A 23,287-nucleotide genomic window follows, 5' to 3' on the forward strand; every position below is an offset into this window, starting at 1 on the left:
AAAAACCCAACTGTTGATGAGATTTTTAATAGAATATGGTTGTAAAAATGCATTATTTTATTGTGACCAAAAATGCTTGTTCTACTTCAATAATATGAATTGATCTAATACAGCTGCTGTGGTAGGCTACTGTTAAGCAGCTAGAGAATATGTACAACAGACCACACCTTTGACACTCTGTGGTACTCAGGAACAGGATATTAATTCTGGATTATCGTAACTATTTCTTTCAGTTTTGCAAAATCTGTTAATTTTCTTTCCATGTTTGAATTAGGAATGTCTTTGAGAAGGAAATACAGCACAGGAGCTGTAGGTAACTTGGAGTAAAAGATCACAAGATAAAAAATAATGCAGGTACCAAAATGGCCTCTAAATGAAAATGTTTTTATCTCATAGTGGTGTTTTGCCCAATCTCTTATTTTTACTCTGTTGCTTTGTTTTGGTGCTTTTGGTAGGCAGACAGCTTTTTAGTGTCTTTCTGCCCTGATGTTCACTGTTTTTATTTTGTTAAAACACTGCTTTGTTCATGGTTACCTTGAACAGGCATACTGACTACCAAAACACTATTACATATGCAATCCCATAGTAAAATTTCAGAGTAGAAAATGCTTAGTGAAACATTTGTAATGCTAGTTCTGTTATGAGCAGAGAGCAAACTGAGACCTGGAAAAGCCTGAAGGATGAGGAGGTACCATGCTCTCTTAAATGTGAGTAATAACTATTCACATGCTCTCTTAAATGGGAGTAATAACTATTTAAAACACTTGCTACTGGGAGCCAGTGTAACATTGTCTCATCATCATGTGTAGAACATGAAGATATGTAGGTCTGAATTAAAACTGTATGAGAGGTAACTTGAAGCACAGCACTTGTAGACATGATATTATAAGGATGAAAGAGGAGGAGGGTTGGCAGAAGAGGTAATATTTCCTGCTTGTGGTTCTAAATTACCGGCACTGAGTTTTGCTGCTACAGATCCTCATGTGTTCAGATTTGTGTGCTGTCTCTTGGTGGTACATTAATCCTCATACTGTATCTGTGTATCTTTTTATTGAAATGCTCTTCTAATTATTAAGGATACTTCAGCAAGCCAAATATGACACAGATTTGGTAGTAGTGTAAAAAAGTGACCCACTTCTCTTTAGAATAGAACTTGCACTGCAGCACATGGCAAGTATTTCCTTAAAGCCAGATATCGCCTAGTCCTCAGTTTGAAGTGCTTTAATTTACAGCAAAACAAAGTTTTTGCATTTTGGCTCTCAGCAGACAATTGCAGAATGAGGAAAACTGAATGTCTGGGTTATAAAAAGTTAATAAAACCAGGTGCTATTAACAACCCAGTGTATCAGTATTGCGTGCATCAACATCCTGCTGTTCTAAGATGAAGAAAGGAGTTAATGTTAGGATGAAATGGCAAAAGGGTGCAATTGGATATAAAATACAGAGGGTTAATTTAAGAGAAGGATGATAAATGAATACTTCACCTTAAAAATACTTTGTGCAGAGATCACTATTTCAAGGAACATGGTGAAGAGACAGAAATCATTCAGGTGCATGGTGCTATGGTGGTGGTCATGTACATGAGGAGGTCACTTGCATAATTTGTCAAAGTAAAACCGTCTCATTAATGACGAGTATCAAGGTCAAAGTGAGAAACAAGTTATGATGCTGCTTTTTAGCTCGTTTAGTTCAGGCAATGGGAAGTATGAATTGCTGTTGTTGAATATATAGCACAAATGTATAGCATGACAGGACATCTCTTAATTCGGTTGATTCTTTTTTTTTTTTTTTTACACAGAGGAGGGAGAAGAACAAGGCAAGCAATTTCTGTCATTTTCCTGTTGTATCTGGACACTCACCTTTGTGGTCTGAAAAGCTCTACTTTTCTGCCTTCTATTACTTGCTTCTTATTCTGAATACGCATGAAATCGTGTTTTAAAGATCTTGCAGCAGGGCAAACAGACTAGGGAAGCAGTTCAGTAAAGCAGAAATAAGTGGCTGGCTTCTGTGTTTTATTTATTTATTATTCTAATGAAAACCTTTTATGCAGTCTTGGAGATACTTATTTCTAGCATTGTTGCACCGTGGTTACTTTTTACTCAGATTCTAATGTTGATTTTAACATGAACAAATGAAACATCTTCTATTTTATCCTGAAAGGAAGAAATCATCAGTGCAAAAGTAATTACAATGGAAATGTAATTATCACATTTTAACAATTGCTATAACACAATTAACACATCACAGCCAAGCAGCGATCAGCTTCAAGGAAGAACTGACTTGCTCCTCCTTGTTTTGAGCTGTTCCACTGCAAAGTACAGGTACAGTACACCAAGACAGCTGGTTTTGACTTAGTGAATGAAGATCTGTCAGCAGAAGGAAAGGAAAGCACTGCACTCAATAATATCAGTCTTTGGCCATGGCTTAATGGCTTCCACTTGTGTGTTTCACAGCTGGCTTGAGCTAGCGTGACCACATTTCTGCTGAAGACTTTCCTTCTGTTTTCTCTTCTCCCAACCCATGTGCTGAGCTACTGCTTGCGGGTGAGCTCCTCCTGCTTTGGTCTGAGCGCCAAGGACTGGTGACAGCTGGAAGGGGAGCGAAGAGGGATGGGATTTTTTCAGATATGCAGATCTCTGGACAGCCTGGTGGATAAGCTGGTCTTGCTTACCGCATCGTCTGTCTATTCATTAATGCTGACGCCCGGAGGCTTGAAAGTAACTGAAGGAAAGGAAGAGTCCCCTCTTTTGGTGGCAGCCTCTTACATAGGCTTGAACTGGCAGTGTAACCACATCCTAAGGGCTTGGCAAAGGCTCAAATCATTAAGTTACTTATAATTGAACAGGAGAGTGGTGCTGTTGCTGTCTTTCATTTCATGGATCAAGCCTGCAGATCCTGACTTAAAATTGGTAATTGCTTTGCAAACTGATGTTGCACTTGTAAGTCAATTTGAATCTCATTACAAACATTAAAACAAAGTACCCGTTGTAACACTTCCTCCCTTCATTCCCTTTGTTATTCTGCCTTAAATATAGCTTGATTCTTTGTTCCCTCCCTTTTTCTTGGCCATGTTCTCCATGTTAAATGTGTTGTGTTTTTTCTTTAAACCTTGAATTTGGCATATGTTTTCACATAGATTTTGTGATATGTAGCTGTACAAATGCCGTGTCATTCATGGATTTATGAAAGCTTTGTAAATGCGATATTCATTTTTGATGGTTGGAAGGATCAACTCATGAAATTATAGCTGTGTGTTTAAATGATATGTTCCTGAACCTCTTGAGGTACTGTTCAGGACCTTGCTCATCACAAACTGTTGTGTAAGTTTCATGTCCCTTTAAAAGCCCAGCTGTACTAGTTTGCAGGAACATGGAATCTGGATGAAAGAAAAAAGTTCAGGTATGGTAAGTGGCAAACTCAGATACCTTTTTTGTCATAGTAAGTTGCTCTGTTGTGTAGTTCTCAGCCTTTTTTGTAAGGAAGCAAAGGTATGGCTCCAGCTCACTTGATCTAATTCACAGGAATGTAAAAAAGTTTGCAGTCTCTTTAAACTAGTATTACCCTCAGTGCTAACTGGTGCAGTGGTAGAGATTACAATGAGCCTTTTCCACTGACAGACTGCTCTGCTGAGAAATTCACTATGAGGAAATCATTCTGTGATGTTAAACTGAGCTTGTCTTTTTATACGAACTTATTTCAATGAATTGTCTGGCTCACATCTTCTGTCGAGTACACATCTTTTCTCAGCTAACCGTTACTGTCCAAATGTCACCCGCTCCCTTGTCTTGTGCTGATAGTTGCCTCGTTATTCTCCTAATAGCAGTTGTCTTTGTGGATTCAGACGGTATTTTTTCCTTTAAAATTTTGTGTTCCATTTAATGAAATCATTGAAGTGTCTCGCTGAAATGACATAGCGCTGGATTCATGAGATCGGTTGCCTCTACTAGACCTCAGCGCCAAGTCCACTCACCTCATGCAGCAGACAGAAGCTTCACGTGGCTGCCCCTGCCTGGAGGGAGAGGATCAGGATCCCCAAGGGGACAAAGGTTTATTTTATTTTATTACCGATTCAGCATTTGAAAAAGCATCCTGTGGATAACAGGAAGCTACACCCCAGTGCTGCCTTTCCGAGAGAGGAGATAATGTATTTTGATGCTGTATGTTACGATAGTAAGGCAGAGAAGCACTAATTATGGCTGTTTTCAGTTTTATTTGTCATGATATAAGAACCGCTGTTACAAACCCAGTTAGGTGAAATCACAAATGAAGATACTCAGACTTTGCATCTTATTTATCATTGTATCACTGAAAGTCTGACTACAGCTGAGGGCTGCAACTAGTGCTGGGAGGCGGCGAGAGGAGAAATGCGAACACTTTTATCGCCTTTTCACTCTTTAGGATGGTAACAGAGCCGCTGTCAACACAGGACGGGCGTGCCGGGAGGCAGCGGGGCCACCTGCTGGGCCCAGCCCCGCCACGAGGCCGTGATGGCGGCGCCTCCCTCCCCTGCCCTCCCCTCACGGCGCGGGGTGGGCGCCACCTCCCCCCCCCCACCTCCCACCCCTGGCGGCCGCTTTATCGGGGGGGGGCGGGCGGGCTGGGCGGGGTGACGTCATGTCGGGGGCGTGTCGTGGCGTGTCGCGGCAGCGGGCCGGCGGGGCCGTGCGGCGGCATGGGGCGGGATGGGGCGGGCGGCGGCTGGGAGGCAGCGGCCGGGAGGCAGCGGCCGCCCCGCCGCCGGGCTCCTTGAGGCTCCTCGGGCCGCCGCTGGTGAGTGGGCGGGCGGCGCAGGCAGGAGCCGGCGGAGCGCTAATTATTGTTAATTTTTTAATTGCTGTTTTTTTTTCTTTTTTTTTTTTTTTTTTTCCGGGGGGGAGGTTGCAAGCCGGTGTCTGGTGGTTTGGGGGTGTCGGCTGCCCGCTGAAGGGGCGGGGAATCGCCCCCTTCGAGATGCTGCGGGGTCGGGGTTGGGGATGGTTTTGGGGTGGGAGACCCGCGGCCCCAGGGGGGTTGCCTGAAGGCCCGGGACGGTTTTGGGGGAAATTCGGGGGGGATTGGGGCAGGCAGCTGCTGCGCTGCCCAGCAGAGCTCGCCTGTCTCCCCTTTAATCCCCAGCAGCCGGAGAGGATGCTGCCGCGGCGCCTCATTAAAAAGTTGGGAGCTAATTAGCCGTTGCTTACAGCTGGAGGTCCAGGTTTTAATTAGAGTTCCCGTCTTTGGGTTTAAACTGATTAAAGCCGAGCCAGAGCCGCTCTGGTTGCTCCGGGTGTTTGTTCAAAAAGGGACTGAAAACCAGGGAGCCGCGCTGAGCGCCTGGCTGCGCCCGCTGCGAAGCCAGCCCCCGGCTGGGGCAGGGAAGGAAACCGGGTGCGGAGGTGTGCGGCTCCCAGGGCTCAGGGTCTGCTGGAGAACCCTCACTTGGGAAGGGGAACGGGGATGGATTAGCTAACAAAGGGAGCTCTGGATGCTCTGGGATCCTTCAGGTGTGTTTCCCAGGGTCCAAGCCTTGTACAGAGTGTTCGTGGAGGTACGGTGCCGATGCTTCTGGTAATACTACAAACTGTGTGACCATCTGATTCCTGACTAAAAGGCTCGCCCAAATGTCAAGCTGCTTAGAGTTGTCCTCCATTACCTCTCCTGTTCATCTCATTTGCATGCTTCTGCCTTTGTTCAGCTGACAAACTGTTACTTGCTCTAGACTTTAAAAAGAAAATTCAGTGCATGGCTCATTCACAAATACTCTCCTATATTTTTAACAACTTTCTTACCCTTTTTAGGTGTTCGAGAGACTTGCAAATTGATAATTCCTTAGGGAGTTAGCACGCTGATTAGACTTGCATAGTTGGTTTATTCTGAATATTTTACAGCACTCCTGATACTCTTTATAGGAAGAGTTTAATTTTTTTCCCCTTTTTTTTTCTTGCTGCTATTTGTTGTGGCAGCACTTGGTGATGGATGCTTTAAAACATGGGGAAAAAAGGGGTGGGTGGGGAGTTATAGAAAATGACTGAAATGGGCGATACCCTTCTTAGGTGTGCAGATGGGTCAGGCTGGTGGTGCTTGCCCATGTGGGACGGGGCTGAGCGTAACTGTGAGCTGGTTCCCCTTTGCTGTTGTTCTAACAGGAATTTCATCTGTTCCGGCAGTTAAGTGAATTACTATTAGGATTATTTATTAGTGACTAAATCCCATGCAAAAAAGGCTTCTGTGCAAAACCTTGTGTGTTAATTTGACATAGCAAGGTATTTACATTTGAGGCACTCAAATGCTCTGGTGTCAGGCATGCTGCCTATGAAACCTGTGTGATTACGTTTCGAAGTAAACATGACTAATTTTTCACTGCTATGATTATTCCTTGTGTTAACTACAATACACATCACCTAATATTATGTCACTGTCGATAATGAGACAAACTGTCATCTTGGTTTCTGTATTTGATGTGGGGTTTGTGTACGTGACTGCTGTAATTACCTGCTTCTAATATCCTCAGAGTAACTGTCTTGCTTTAGACAATTGTCCTTCCTATTGTGAAAGGAGCAAGTTCATGTACAAGGAACACCCGTGCTTGAAAATTAAAGTGCTTATTAGATTTTAGAAGACTTCTTAAGCTGGTCAGTCCTGAGAAACCTTATGTACATTCTCCAGATGTGCTATACTGCACTTGCACTGTGAATAGCAAGGGAGCTGGAAGTTTGCCTACAGCATGCGAAGTCTTATTGGGTTGGTCAAACTTGGAGTTGGTACACAGGTTTTTCTTTCCCCAAGCCATGTATATCCCCTTCTGATCTTGGTCCTTCTTTCCTTTGACAGTTGTTGCTGGCTTCTGCTGCCACAGCCATGTTGCCATCAGATGCCTGTTTTCCATTTGTGCTGCCTTTTGTATTGCTGCCTCATACCTTCTAGATTTGAGCTGAATTTTGTTTGGTTTCTGTATGTATGTTATCTGTTCCTTATCCAGTAGGTTCACTGTCATGTAACATATATGTCAATGAGAATTATGTGCCTTATTAAAAAAAATCTTTAAAGAGAAACATCTTATTATGTGAAATTAAATCCAGAATAACCTCATCATCTAATAGCAGTGCGAATTCAAATAATGACTTAATAGAGAAACTTAAGCCTTTTATGTGATGAGAATAACCTTGTTAATTATCAGGGTTAATGAGGTGTGTTCCTTTGAAGTGAGCAGAGTAATCAGAGGCCAAAAAAAGAAAGAAAAATCTCTTGAACTGAATATTATTTTTCCAAATGGTTGGTAATTGAAATGTGGATTTTCTTCCAGGCAGCTGTGTGTTGTTACAGTAGCTTTTAGGAGACTCTTTGGGAAGGAGGCATAAGCACCTGTTAAAAAGTAGGCTGCATGATGCAAACAATCAAACTTATTTTACCATTTCATGCGATAAGCCATATTGGTTGGACGTGTTTGGTGTGGCCATTCCAGTGGTTCATTGCCTTTTCTTCCAAATCCATTGGCAACCAGGCATGCACCAAAAGGTGAATCTCATTAATTGGAGTGCTTTTGTTTGAAGTAAGAGGGAGTTGGTTAGAAGTGCGTGTTCGGTGTAGTTTTGTACCTCCCCAGAGTCCTTCCCTCTACTCATGACCTCATATAGGTTGTTCTACCCAACGGTTCTTAGGGTTCAGGGGTGTGCTTGGACAAGTTGTACTTGCACAAAAGTGCTTTGGCAGTCATACTGCACCAGTGATACCATGCTGGTCCTCAGAGAGGTGTATGGGTTAGATCCCGGGCTGTCAGCATGTGGCTGATGGTTTTGGCGGTGCTGGAAGGCCATAAAGTTAACTTCAGACAAGGTGACTATTGAAAAACAAGGATTCTGTTTCCACAGTGAAGATGGTACTATATTTATAGCTCCTTTACGATCTTATGAGATGAATTTTTTTTTTTTTTTTTGCACAAGGATGTTCAAGGTGTTGAAATCGTCTCTGGTATCTTGTGTGTAGGGAGAGTTGGGCTGTTCCTGCCTGAATGTTGTCCCATGAGCTTTGCTTATCTGCTGGGGGGTCCTTCAAAGGAATGTGCCCCAGAGCAGATCCACAGATGTCTGCTTGTCCCAGGGACCTGTGAGCAGGCCAGCCCTGGTGTGGTCACAGGGCACAGTGTGCAGCCTTGCCTCACCGCGTGCAGCATGTGGAAGGAGGCAGCTCTTTCTGAACGTGCAAACGGGGAAAAGCATTCTGTCAGTGAGCACCTGTCTGCCCCCTACATGCAACAAAAGAAAAAAAGGAGGAAAGCAACTGGACCTGAGGTGTCCCCTTGCAGTTGGAGCTGTTACTGGAAATTAAAGCAAAGCAGAAAGGATGCTTTTGTAATATGTAAACTTCTCTTGAAGTACAGTGCATGGAGTGGGAGGAAGAGTGGCATGTTATTACTGGCTAGCTGCGTGCAATCAATTGCAACTTGAAAATTCTCTAACTTAGGCAGTTTTTGGTTTGTAAAACTTAAATCCATTCTGTGTATTCCTTTAAAAAAGCAAGGAATAGCTTAGTATTTTTGTAAAATCAGAAAGAATTATTGAACTTCATTTTAAGCAGAAGTGCATGCTTTTTTGCAAAGCCAACCCTTACGATATTAAGCTGACTATGTAGCAATGTCAGTGTTCTTCATACAGAAAAAAAAAAATGCAGTTTGATTACTCAGACCTTGGTAGAATAAAATAATATAAAACTTAAGTTGGGCAGATGAAAGAGAGTTGGATATACTGGGAATGTTTCATTGATTGCCTCCCAGCAACTGGAATCCAAGTAGAGACATTGCCGACCTGCAAACAGACTTTTAGGTAGGCACCCAGATGTCTAACATGATTTCTGTAGAAGGGGTATGTAATATTTGATTGTATTAACGTGCTGGACAATGTGGGACAGTGGGAAATACAAGGTATGAGTTACTTCAGATCATTAAACAGTATAAGAGCTTTGTTCAGCAGCTCACTTTGAGAGTCTGAGGACCAGAAGCTTGTTGCATTTCTGATTTGGGATAACACTGTTCTTCGTCTACTTACCTGTGCTCCAAAGTTAAGCTTTTTAAATAAGAGAGGGGTTTCTGACTGACAGCTATTCCTCAGATGAACGTTTTCCCTTTCAGATGTCTGTAAAAGTATTACAAACTGCTTGCTTGTGTTGTTACTGTCTGTATTTTCACTTCTGGGCACTTTAGGCAGATATGGAGTGGAGAAGCTGAGGCAGGGAAGCAGCTCAAGAACTTGTGGAAACATCATCATCATGTCATCATGTAGCTAGGGCTCCCAGGAGGGATGTGTAGGGGACAGCTTTTGTACCCACCAGGGTTCTGGTCACCTTGGGTCACTGAGTGGAAATAGGCTTGTGGCTTGATGGCTGTGTGTTTCCATGGGGGAGAAGGAGGTGGTGGCAAGGCAGGAGGGTTGTTCTGCAGGTGTCCGTGCGTGTGGCAGGGGAGGTGCAGGTGCAAGCTGGTGAAGCTGCACAGGGCATCCTGGCCACTATGGTGTGGCTGGCTGCATTGTGTGACATCTCCTACGTGGCATTGGTATGGCCTGAGTGCAGCCAAAGGATTAGTTGAATACAAGGGTTTCTTCGTACATAATATGCTAATAGGTTGGCTTTCTACAGAAGTCAGTCGTATGAGATGATGTTATAGAAGTGAGGGACTTCTTGAGCATGAAAGGAGGAAAGAGGAAAGTAAAAGTTCAGGAAATAAGTTCAAAAGAAGTTCAAAGAGGAAATAATGATTAATACATGGAATCAACTATAAAATTGATGTAGTAAGAGCTGAGCTAGGTAGTTGCCTAACCTAAGGGAGAAAATACTGGCATGAGATCAAGTAGCAGTAAAGTAAGGGCTAGGGCATATTTCTAGCCAACAGAGAAGTGTGCTTTTGGGGCTGTCTTCTGACAAGATAAGGGTGTACATACGTTGCACGGTCAGAGTTCAGGGCAGAGTGCAAGCCCAGGGTAAGGCACGGCAGGACTCGATAACTACAATAAAAGGAGGCTTGGAAAACAGTCTTGGTCATGGAGGGTGGCATTAATCCTGGTGCGTTGCTGGAAATGGGCAGCTAGAACCCTTTGCATAGCAGATGAATGTGAGGTGAACTCCAGCTCTCTGGTTATCGGGGTCAGCTGTGTGCAGAGGCACTTGCAGTGAGCTCTGCTGTGTAAGGACCTTGATGCTATCAACCAGAGTAAGAAAAAATTGTGCTCAGAGGTAGGCTGTGGAGTGAGAGCCCCACGTGCTAGCAGAAAGCGGTGTGTAGCAGAACTGGCTCTAATTGTGTTTTCCTGATTTTGGGCCTCCTTGGGAGAGGAATGATTGTGGTTCCCAAAGGAAGACATGTCATGCTTCTGCAATTTCAACATGTGGAACTCACGTCAGTCTGCATGGCTGGATGTCTGTCCTTGCCATGTAATCTACAAACACAGGCAGAACCCTGTTCTGGCAGGGTCAGAGAGTCTTGCTGCCCATTTATTTGGGAGAGAAACCCAAAGCATAGTTCTTGGGTGCCAAACCCTCTGAAAGATATATACTGTCACCCTCGCAGTGTTGTGGTCTCTTTTTCTTTAAAGCCCTTCTGTCAGATGCAGCCAAACACAGGTCAGGTAATGTGGCTACGTTGTTTCTCTGAGGAGTGGTAATAATTTCTATGAAGTACAGAAAATTCCTCTACATAATCATAGTATCAAATTGTCCCTCTCTGTCCTTCCATGTAGCTCTACGTGTGGCTAAACAGTCATTAAAGAGTCAGGGATATGAGCTTTCATGAAAACAGGTGCTTTACTATAAGGCTGTTAACTCTACAGGATTGAAAGTATTTGTCTTCCTTGTTTGTGTAATACTGTTTTAAAATCTACCAGTAAAATCAGTATCTTAGGCTAGTGAAAGTCCTAATAAAATGTGTTACTGGATGGAGGATAGCATATCTGTAAACCCAAACTAACTCCAAATACCTCTCAAATGCTGGTCTTCCCATCCAGCTGGGTGCAGTACTCGATGGAGCTGAAAGAAAGGGGCTCTCTGTCCGATTGAGGCAAAATGCTTCAAAAAGACGAAGGCTCTTTGATAAGCTCTTGCTAGAGCAAAGAACTTAATTCAGCTTTGCAATCACATGGAGTATTGCTGAGTAAGGAGTAACAGGGTAGGAAGAAACGTGTGTGAACGTGGTCTCCTTTCTGCAGCCACACACAGGGAAGGAGGGGAAAAGAAATAGTTAAACCTCAAGTATTTCCTTGGTGGGTTTGTTACACGATGAGGCTCCAGTACTTTGTGAGAAACTTGGTTTTCTGAATTTTCTGGTTCTTTTGAATTACATTTGTAGTAATAGTCTGTGGATTTTAGTCTGTCCTCCTATGAAAAAAATGAATACAGACGCTGTTCACTCAGTAAGTGTTTGAAAATAGCCATGTTTTATTTCAGTAGGAAGAAGAGTGCCTCAATTGCATGTGTTTCTCTTTGAAGAAGAGCGAAAGGCGATGTTACAAAGAATGAGTTTTGGCAAGCAGGAAGAAAGCTGAAGAGAAATGACAGACTGTATAAGGGGCAGTCTTTATCCTTACTGAAAGGGTGGTTGAAGAATTTTGAGGAAATGATATAAAAAGAATTTCATGAAGATGAATGTAAGATTATAGCAAATGGAGAAAGACCTAAGTAAGCTAAAGGAAAACAATCGGGTGAAAACTGAGTTAGGGGTAGGGTGGGTGGAAGTGAAAAGGAGGGGAGGAAATATCTATGATAGGGGAAGATTGATATGAAGTGGGTGAAATGATCTGAGTGGAAAATAGTGGAAAAAGAACCGAATCGAGGTACAGAATGAAAGATGATGATCACTGTATGTGGATGGGAGAAGGAAATCTCATTTGAACTATATGCTATGTTTAACTTTTCAAAAGCCTTTTATTCCCTGGTGCCAGGTGAAAATACCGGGGCTGGTCCAGGATCCTGATGTGGTGAGGCTGCCACAGCTCCATGCCCTGGGTTCAGCGAGTAGCCAAATGGATTCCCAGCTGGCACATGGACACAGAGTGCACCCACGTCACACACACGTACATGCATGGCTGGCCCCAGGGATAACACGGGCAGACACGCAGGGTGCCCGCATGAACAGACGGCACCGGGGTTTCCTCCTGCTCCTCTCCCTTGCTGAGCGGTGTGGAGGCCTGCCAGTGGGAAATGCAGAGACAATGCAGCCCGCTCGGCTGGCTCACCTGCCTTGGTCTTGGGTAGTGCTTGCACACCTACCTATACCCGCTCTGGGTGCTGTGCTGCAGGCACATGCTGGGGCTGTTCTGCGAGGGACCAGGCAGGATGTCCCCTCTGAGCCCTTCCTTGGGGTTCCTGCCCCTCAGCGTGCCCCCATGCTTCTCCAGCCATATGGTGATGGGCCTTTGGTGGGCTGAAGGGAGGAGCTGGGCATGGTTGTATTTGGGTTGTCCAGCCTCCCAGCACCTCTCTCTGGTCCTTTGTGAGGCTGCAGATGGGCTTTTATGAGCATCACATAATGATATACATCCATTTTCATCTTCATTTTCTGTGGGTATTTTAAACAACAAGCTTGTGATGAGAATACTTCGTTAAATATGAAGAAGTGAAATGCAGAGCAGGTGTCTGCTGCCTCTTGTGGCTTAATGCTGTGGCATACGATTAACATTGTGTCACGTGTTGAGTCTAATCAAATTAGATCTACTTTTTAAAACTTGAAACGGGGTCATTCTTTAGCTAAAAGCCTAGTGAGTAGCAATAGGCTATAATGCATGTTATGATGCTTAAACATCTGTTAGGAGTCCAGGTAATGATAATAGAGAGGAAGCAAAAAGTTAGGGGGGTGCTTGTGATTGCCTGAGACATAGTTGGAGCTAATGGAATGACGTTAATTTTTTTCCACCAGAATTGTTATCAACATTTCTTTATGGATCTTTAAGACGTTAGACTACTTTTTAAGGGCTGTAACTGTTAGAATCACTTCTTTCTAAACAGTGTTTAAACATACACGTGCCCTGCAAAGCTGTCATTAAGATACACTTGAACTCATGAAATAATGAACATGTTCTTCATCACAACTGGATTTTTCAGTGCCCTAGGACTGAAGCATTGGAAGTGTAGGTTTGTCTTAAAAGTTGCATGCCATATTTTTCACCAGGTGATTATAGTTCCAACAGGAAAAGGCCCAAAGGTATGGAAATGGAGTCAAGGTGGAATCTGAGTGCAGATCTGCTGAGAAGTAGAGGGGATAGTTAATTAGCAATTAACAGAGGAGTGTATGTTTTTAAGAAAGGGGGAAATGAATCCAGGCAACTGCAGGATTATGTGTTTGACCTCAATGTTATTCAAATTCTTAAACTGCTTTCAGGGGAAAAGGGTAGATCTGTACATAATGGTAGAGGGAAATTAGAAAAAGGTACTATGAATTTACCAAAGAGAAGCTGTGCTGTGCTAAGGTGTGACAGATCAAAGTCTCTTCTGCTTCAGCTGTGATTATATAGCTGTATAGCTCAACTGTAAATAAGATCAATGGTGATTTAAAAAAACATCAAAATAAGTGTCAAAAAGGTTGAGAGTACATCATGTCATTAGCTTGGCTTCTTTGGATTGAAAGGAAATGTGAGAGGGAGTACAAGCACTCTATAAATGTGCGGAGATGAACACAAGGAAAGAATTACTTAGAATAGGACAACACTGATGTGAGAACAAACAACAGTTCTGGCTGTAAATAAATTTACTCTAGAAATTAGAATTGGGTTTCTAACCAATAGAACAGCCTTCTAGTTGAAGGTAGTGGATATCAAACCGTATCTTACTGCATTTAAGTACCTTACTGCATCCAAGAAATTTGTGAATAATCCTTCATAAAGATGATGAAATGTCTGCCAGAGCAAGGAGCTAATGCTTCTGTGTTATTTTTCTAAAATAAAATTCACATGAGGTGAATATATCAATATAAAGAAATCAAAATAGAAGACTATGACCCAAAGTTAAGTATATTTGACATCACATGTGGCCCTTTTTTGCTGAAATAGTACAGAGAGAGGTTTTGTAAACAGAAGTTACCAGTTCAAACAATCACCACAGAGTGAAAACAATTTGGAGATAACAGAATTTTCCACAGAAAGGCAATGGAGATTCAACATCGGGAAATACAAAACAAACATATATATATATATAAGAAGAAGCTAGAATGAAGTTGTATTGGTAAAAGTGCTGAAATAGTTGGAATGCCTTGAATATGATCACTGGTGAATACTCTTTTACCCTAATAATCTATTTATGGTTAGGTTTCCTTGACATAGGACACTGGTCATTGTTACCTATGCCTTTTGCTAGGCTTGAAACTTCTGTTGTGATGTGTCATTTGAGAAGAAATTTTCAGCGGTTTCAGTAAACTTAGAGACCTGAGCTGAGGGAAAAGGATAAACATCGAATGTTGTTGGAAAGTTACACATGCTGATGCTGTAAGAACGGGGCCTTGAAACAAAATGAATTGGTTCTTGTGCAAGGAATGTGCTTCTCCCCTTCCATTTAGAAGATTTATCCACTTGTGGGAAATAGCAGACCTTGAAAACACCTGGTCTTGTGCTGTAAGTCTTAGAATTTAATAGCTAACACCTCCCTAAAATTGAATGGCTGAGACAAGGCAGGACTCCTCTGAAATCATGAACACAAGTCACTTGGGCTGTAGGAGATCAGGGTGCACACAGCCCTGCTGAAACATGCAGTCTTGCGCCCAGGAGCTCTGAAAAGGGAGACTGCTTGGGAGGAAGGGTCTGCAAACCTGACATGAGGAGTTAAAAATGGTAGGGACAAAGAGTGAGCCTGGGCCTTTGCACAAAAAGAAAAAAGGAATTGATCTGTCTGGGCCAAGAAGGTAGATATGCAGAGCATCAGCTTGGCACTGCCTGTACCCTATGAGAGGCTGAAGGAGGACAGGTTGCAGGTGTGCCCAGGTGGAGCCTCAGCACCATTACCTGCTTTGGGTGGTACAGCAGACTCCAGTTGCTCTGCAGGTCTCCTGTGTGCATTTGAGTATGTCTTAGAACTGCACCATGCTTTTTTTCTCCCCTCTCCCCAGAACTGTTACACAAAATTTGGACGTGCTGGGGATAAATCAGAGTTGTGGAGCGAATGACATTTTTATCTGTAGAGCTCTAGCCTTAGTTTATTGTGCATTCTGAATGAGGCAGGGATTACTAGGGGAGAAATGTAGTTCACGGGCGGCTGAATGTTACTCTGGAGATACAGCTCATATCCCCTTCTACCCATGTAGGTCCTGTCTGATGCTGGTCGGAGTGTTTGCAGCTGTTTTTTCACTGTATATTTTTCTCCTTTTCTGGATGCCCAATGTGAAAGTCAGGCTCTAATCAGCAGAAGATGAAAAATCAGATGCCTGCATGTGAAGGTGAGGGAATTCTAGTGCTTGTTTGCTGTAGAGAGTACCAGCTCTAGGGATCTTTCTGAGCCAGGTATCATGTCTATATATTAAGTGACCCTCAGTATTATTCAGAAGATAAAATTACATTATGATGGATGCCTTTTGGTTCAGTAAAGGTAACATGAAGAAGAATTCTGCTCTCACTTTTGATGATTTAGCTTCAGACCTAGCTTTAAACTAATTACTTAAAACATTAAACTAATGTGTAAGTGTGACTCTTAGTCCAGTTCCCCTTCTGCTTTGCTCTGTATTGCTGTGGCCTTTGTAGGTTCTTTGCAGCTCCATACTTTAATGCTATATTGGATATGAAGTTCCAATAATGGTACTTCAAACATGTTGTCATCTAATTTCTTGTACAACCATTGCAGGTCCTGCCGCGTTACTTAACAGTGCAGATGGAGAATTCAGATGCCTGACTGGATGTATGCAGCAGAGTAATCTTATCTCTTCGAAATACATTATTTTTCCATTCCACCTTGAGTTGAATAAGAATTGAAGCTTATTTTTGGATCTCTAAATTGTGATTTTATGCCTCACAGTCTCTACAACAATCCTCCTGAAGTGTCAAAAACTTTGTTACTGCAAGGCCAATAAATTGTGCTCTTGTATGTGAACAAACTGGTGAGAATTGCAACAGGCAATTTTGCTTTTTGTTCTAATAATAGGAGTTTCTTCATTTCACTGAACAATATAGCAGACATCCCAGAACATGATAATTAAAATTCTCAGAGGGAGAGATTTCTTTTCTTCAATGTTACAAACAAAAAGAAAAAATAGTAATAAAAATGCTGTTTAAAGTAAAATGAATATCCTGTATGTTACTTACACCACAGAACCATTTAAGTTGCTTGCAAAAGGGGGAAAATGCCAAGAAATGAAACAGAAAATGGCTTGCAACTTTGACAGAGAAACTAGGTAGCGTTTAATTGACTGGAAGAGCAACTATCAACCGGAATGGTCCCTCAGCTTTATAGGAATATAGATTGAGTGATTAAACTGTTTATAATGTAGGTCTTTAATCAAATAAATAAATAAATGGATGAGATTAAAAGAACGAGAACAAAAAGATAATGCATGCCTATTTGCGTAGGCTGTAAACTGATAAGATTAAAGAAGATGCTGCTTCTCCATACAAGCACATTGAACTTGGAATTCACAATCTTTTTTTCCCTTTCATATTAAAATAAACAAATAAATAACAGTGGTTATCCACTTCGCGTTCATCCTTTTGTTTTTCCTTGGTAGAATAATTTCTGTAGTCGGTGTTGCATAAAATAGTGCTAAGCAATGCTTATTGTAAGCTGGGAAGCTTAATAAAATATTTACACCAATACTTAGCCACCAGACATAACTTGTAAGATTTAACAGACCACCTGCTCAGCAACTGAAATAGAACAATTCTGTTTTTAAAAACCAGCGTTGTTATTCATGGACAAGGAAAGTTCCTGTGTAGAGCTCCCATAAAACTGTTTTCTCATCCCATTAATTCCTCTCGTTAGGAAGTGTTAACAAGAAGCATCTCAGCTTGGCATCCCATTATGTTCACTCCTAACATAGGCGACTCAAGGTCAAATCTCTGACATCTCCACCTTATTCTAATCACCAGCCAGTCTAGCACAAGATGTCTCTCCCTGTTTTCAGAGCTGTCTCTGCTCTGCCTGTTGCTCAAAAGTAGCGCGGTGCCCAGTTGGTGTGACAGGCCAGCTTACTGGCCCAGTTTCACAAGCCTTGTTAGTAAGAACCCAGCATGTGCTGGGCCTGGAGCAGCTTGCTTGTACCCCTCTCCATAAATGCCTTTTGAACACTGGAGTGGTATGTGCTAAACTGAAGGAGGTAAACAGGGAAAAGTAGTGGTCCTGCTTCACCAGCCCACGTAATTCCATCTGTGGAGATGGCCAGGATGAGGTCCCTTGCTGTTAGGGGGATGTGCAGACACTTAAACATAGAGGCTCCTTTGTCTCAGCCTTCCACCTTCCATAATCAAAAATACATAACTATTGTTCAGACGTTGTGGGTATTGTATTGCTGGGTACCAGGATCATACACTTGGTTTATAGAAGTTAGGGCATGCTACTGAGGTTTAAATTACACGTATTTAATTCATCCTGGAACTCTTTAGCCCGTGCTACTCTGCATTTATTGAGGAGTGGTTAGAGTTAAAACAGAGAACTGCTTTCTCCAATTCTCTCCAGAACCTTCAGCAAAGTTTTTGCAGAAAAGCCCCTCTTTTTTCCACTAAGATTGGCTTCTTGCCCACATGCTGTGGGAAATAACTTAAAAGATTTGTAGAAATATAATTTATTGACATCTGTCAGTTCCTGCACAGGTGTACATTTGTGTATATAATTGGAACCTTTCCACTGGAGAGTGACATAACGTAGCGAAGAGGGGTAGGCAATCAGGGAAGCTTAAGTGGCACGCTGTCAGTAGTGGTTTTTTTGTTTGTTTTGTTTGTTTTTAATTGTCCCAACTGGTTTTTTTTTTTTTTTTTTTTTTTTTTTTTTAGGGCTTCTCAAGATGCTTTCTGTGACGGGTAGCTTTCATTTATACCTGATGTAATGTCAGGTTTTCCATCTCTCTGTGGTAGCAAAAAAAAAAAAATCAAAAAAAAAATCTGCACAGCAGATTCTGGAGATGATTTTTGAGGTTGTTTTTGTTCCTTATAGTAGGCAGTCAATATTCTGTAGGGAAACAAATTTCAGGAAAAGTGGTTCTTTTCAAAAAGATTTATAGTTAGCCACCCTGCCTCTGATGTTTTTACTCACACTTTGTGTCCACAGACAAAGAAAACATGGCTGACTCTTACTGGTATATACTGAAAGTTTCCTTTTTCTTCCATTGCCTTAAAATGCCTATGAATTCCAGGAGTGTTTTAGCCCTGCTGCTTTGCAAACCTGTTAGAATATTCCGATTGCTTCATTTTTTGTGGCGTAGCATTCCTTGAAATCTTGTATTTGTGGTCGTGGTTATAGATTCTGTTAGGTCTCATAGCTGAGGGCAGTGCTAAATGCACTGGGCAGCTGTTCTTCACTTCCAGGCTGTTGGAGCTGGCAGGACTCTTCTTGCAGTCCATTAGGAGTATGTGAAATAAACGTCAGCTGTTGTTATGACGAGAAACATCACTGGCTTAACTGCTGGGATTTTTCTTCCGACTGTAGAAATCCAGGAGCAGACAGGCATATCCAAATAATTTTTACTTTATCTGTTGCCGGTACTGGCTCGGTCTCAAAGTAATAGATACATCTTTCAAATATAGCATCAGATGGCGATTAAATGCAACGTTGTGTTTTGCAGAGGTTTGAGTTTTTTGTTAGACACAGTTGTTGCTTTTCCATTTTTGCATTTTAAGTGTTTTCATTTTGTGGCATTGTGGCATGACCTGTCCTCCCTTACTGTGTTTCGAATCAGATGAGATCCCCCAAGTTATCACCTAGTGCTGTTCCAGTGGCACTTTGACACAGTGCATACCTCTTTCTTCACAGGTTAATCTGCTCAGACAGGCAATGACTTTAGAGGAGCTTCAAAATCTGAATAGTCAACGTGAGCTGGAAAGAGTCCAAAGAATTAAATTTCCAAATATACTCTTGATAAATCAATTGTGTAAATCAAAAGTGGTACATGTAAGATCAGGAGCTTGCAAATTCTTATTTTTACTACTTGCCACTTCTGTTGTGAACATGGCAAAAAAAACAAACACATTTTTTCCTGTAAAGTGAAAGGAATTGTTCTTCTCAAATGGGTCTTTGAATGCTGATCTTTTTCACAGATACTGAATATAAAGTCACACACCTTATAGATGAATATTTTGTAGGCTGAAGCAACAAAGAACATGACTTTCCCTTTTTGAATATGCTGACAGTTGCTACTATATAATGTGCTGTCGTGTAGCTGTTGCAATAGTACTACATACAATAGTAATGACATGGTAGTAATTCCCACTGGGGAAAGACGCTCTCATACTCTGCAGGAGCGTGCAAGTCTTGGTCAACATTATAAATTGCTACTCATCATGGACAATTGCAGCATCCTCACTAGACGGACACACCAAGTTTTACTCAGCTTTGAGGCTGGAGAAGCAGGCATAAGCTCCACATACCTTGTGGGACATGAATTGAATATTCACTGCCGTGAACTTCTTGATGCTGAAAAAGTGAGTATTTTGCCACAGCTCTCGTTACTCCAATGTCAAGTAAGATTTCAAGTTGAACTAAATTAATGCTCATTTTTGGGATAGCATTTTAGATGTTATAAGTCAAACCATTTTCTCCAGATTTCAGTCAGCATTTTAAGCTTAGACTTGGTGTTTTCCCTGTAACAAATGTTGCAGGGATTATAGAGTTGGCAGGTACTGCAAGTACTCTGGAATTACAAATCGAGGCCTTTTCAGCTAGTCAGACATTTGACAATTGCACGATTTCCTGCCAGGAAGCATCACTGGCATCCAATTAAGGAATTTTCTGTAACAAGAGTGCCATGAATAGTTTCGTATCAGGGTTGGAAATCACTTCATTGACACCATACCTTGTAAAGAAAGAAATAACTAATGGTTAATTTAGAGCTTTTTCAGGAAGTGTAATTGGAACTGCTGGTCTAGACACCTCTTTGGACATCCATACTTGCTTATTTAGTGGGGCATTTGAGAATGGATTTGGTGTTCAGTATGTCTTGCCTCTGCTGTTACCTCAATTCTCTATTTTGAGAATTTTTGTGATTAGTAAGAAAAAGAATTAGTAATTTTGGCTCAGAAGACATCCTCTTCCTTCCATCATAAGTAATCTTTTCTAATTTTCTTAGCTTATATACAATATTATCACTGTATTTTTTTTTTTTTTTGAGAACTCGTTTTCAGAGAAGAGTGTTAAATGCGAGGTTTGTTAAGTTGGAATTATATGTAGCTGAGAAACACTTGATGAACAGATGCAAGGATTACCTCCAAAACATGAGTATTTGTATTGTGGAAAGTCCCAGGCACATACCTCTCTTTATGGTTCACAGCCCAAATGAAGATGGAGGAGGACTATGTTTCAAAGGCAGGATGTAAAAGTGCTCTTTGTGGGGAAAACTGTCAACTGTTATCACTGTTATCCATAAAGATAGTGTGTGTTGGTATTTAATTATCCCTTGGAAACATACCTTTATGGTACATCATAGTAAAGAGAGACTTAAGACATAAGGTTAATGGAACAACAGAGAACTATATTAGCAGATTAACACGAAGGAAGCAGAATTAAAATAAACCTAGGTGATATCCAGCTGTCGGTCCACCAGGTTGGCTCTAGGTCAGGCTTTCAAGTTAGGGATAAAAGGCAGCACTGCCAAAACAGAGCCGTGTGTGTGGCTGCATGGGACCTTGGAGGCAGAAAGGGCCCAGGCACCAGGACATGGAAAGTTGGGGCGAGCGTGTGAAATTGCCTCTACAGCAGGCCTCTTCTCATTCTTCACACATTTCAGCTGGCAAACAGTGTTTTTTAGCAAGTTTGGCTGTAAAGTTCCTTTCCTTTTTTTTTTAAGCCAAATGTTGGGTAGGCTTTGTTGTGCTACTTCTACATTTAAAGTAAAATGCTTTGATTCAATAGCTTTGCTACAGTGAAATTCTGAAACGTGTCTTCAAATAGTATTTATTGATAACACATTTCTGTACAAAGAAAAGTGCTTTATGGAATTTTTAAGTCCTCTTGCCAATTTCCATCGGATATTGCATTTTTACAGTTTATGCAAAGTATGACAATTTCTGTTGTCAGTTGATTCAACCCACGCTTAATTTTAAAAACTAATTTCAATCCTTGTGGAAGGGACCAGATAGTCAGAGCTAGAAACCAGGCTCTTTAATTACCTGCAGAACATAGCAATGCAGCTACAAGCTCCTTCAGGGTCCATCTAGCACATCAGTTCTTTTGGATTTGAGCTGCATGGGTTGAGATTAATTTTTGGTGGTCAACAGATTTTGGCTTCTTTAACAAGACTTGCAGGAAATACAAGTCTTTGCTATTTGTGAGGCCAGACCTAGCCTTTACTAAACCCTGTGTAGAGCTTTTTAACAGTGTAGAAATGAATGATGTTGGAATAGAAAATTTTGTTTAAATGCCAGAAATTACTGAGTATCTTGTATTAATTAGGCATCTTCTATTTTCTAAAATTACCAACATAATATTTTTCAAATTTGATAATGACATTAATAGATTAATAAAATATAAGCATTGTTTATTACATTTTATTATTTGTTTTTAATATAGGTGTTTTTAAATGGCTGTACAGGATCCCTAAAGGCAACAGCATCCTTAGATGCGATGAAGAAACCTTGGGAGTGCTCGAGGCTGTTTTGCCTTTGTCCTTGCCCATTTCTGTGCCAAAATTTGGCCTTATCACTATCAGGCTCTGTCTGCTCTCAAGAGGTGTGTTATCACTGATGTTAACTTCAGCCTAGGTAGCAATCAGGAAATACAGAGAACAAATAGTGAACAGCAAGAAGAAATTGTCTCTGTGGAGTTGAGACAGTAATGGCAGGAGGAAGCCTGGTGAGCAGGAAGCATTTTGTAAGCCAGAAGAATAGCCATGTGGTAACACCCTGTGTTTTGTGAGTGGTCTGTTCAGACTGAAAACAAGCATCAAGGTAAACATTTATACTCCTGCACTTGAACATGCGTTATGTTTGATACATGTTCAAATGTGTGCAACAAACAAGTGAGAAAATGCATAAGAGGCAAATAGATTTACTGTCTAGGAGGAATTTCAGTTTTTTTATAGTAGTTAAAACAGTTTGTTCTTGTAGTGTTTGTTTTATATGCTCCTTTAATGTTTAGTGGAACATAACATAGTAGTTCTTGAGCCTGGAAGCTGTTGTTTTCTAGGGCCTTGTACAAAACATAGTTAGCAGAGTGGAGGGGGGACATTACGGGGCTGAGCTTCTTTAAAGAGCTGTGCAGAACTGCAGTAAGAGTAGAAGGAGAACTGGCTATGTATAGGTTGCTTCTTTGAGTCCCTACAGTTGGGCCTGAAAAGAGCATGAGTGGTTGAATTTTGTAGCACTTTTACAACAAAAGCAAGATCTTTTTTTTTTTTTTTTTTTTTGTACTTTTTCTAATTTGTTTTAGCTTAAAAAGGAGTATTTCATTAAACTTACTGAATAATGATTCTGGGTTTCAGACACTGAATTTCTTCTGACATCTCTTCCTATTTGTTTAAGTAGCAAACCTATGTTTTGTCCTGCTGCATGCTCTTTCTGAAGTTACATGTCTGGATGACAGTGCGGTGATGTATCTGTGTTAGTACTTTATTTGGATTTTCTTTTGTACAGAGTATAGTGATGCTCTGAAGTTCTTAATTACTGAGAAAGAGTGCAACCAAATCAGTGTGCTGGCCGTAACAAGAAAGTAATGCCTTATTTCACACTGGCAAGAGCAGTGCCTCAATGAAACGGTCGTCTTTGACTTGCCTGTTGAGCTGAGTGCTGTTAGAAACATTGACCTTTGACTTCAACCTAGAACTAAAAGCTGGCTAATGAAAAAGCTGTCAGAACTGAAAGGTCATGCAGAATGCAGTGAACCTTTTCGATTCAAGAAGGATTTCTCAACGTATTCTAATTCCCTGTTGATTTGCATAATCACAGCAACGTTTCTGTCACCAGTCTCTGAACAGTTTTACTTCCAGTCATTGTTGCCACATAAATATAACTCTTCTAAGCAGAATGTGGCTTATGGAAACAATGAAAGCTAAGCAAAAGGTGGGTTTGATCCCTTATGAAATAGGTCAAATTGGGTCAAAAATGTTGTCATCCTGAATCAATTCAGCACTAGGTGATCTTGGAACCATTATTTTCCTTCCTGTTTCTTAGCAACAGGAAAGTTTTCTGCATGATGACTATTTAATATCCTG

At 41.4% G+C, this 23,287-nt stretch overlaps 1 protein-coding gene across 2 annotated transcripts in view; it reads left to right on the top strand.

Moving 5' to 3' along the window:
• The first annotated feature begins 4,691 nt into the window (after positions 1-4,691).
• MARCHF1 (membrane associated ring-CH-type finger 1) overlaps positions 4,692-23,287 on the top strand; it is a 230,507-nt gene continuing 211,911 nt past the window's right edge. For both annotated transcript variants that reach the window (XM_032186456.1, XM_032186458.1), the window contains exon 1: positions 4,692-4,770. The gene's annotated coding sequence lies outside the window, so the exon portion shown is untranslated. The remainder of the gene's footprint in view (positions 4,771-23,287) is intronic.

This window comes from Aythya fuligula, chromosome 4 (assembly GCF_009819795.1).
Source record: "Aythya fuligula isolate bAytFul2 chromosome 4, bAytFul2.pri, whole genome shotgun sequence".
Classification (NCBI taxonomy): Eukaryota; Metazoa; Chordata; class Aves; order Anseriformes; family Anatidae; genus Aythya; species Aythya fuligula.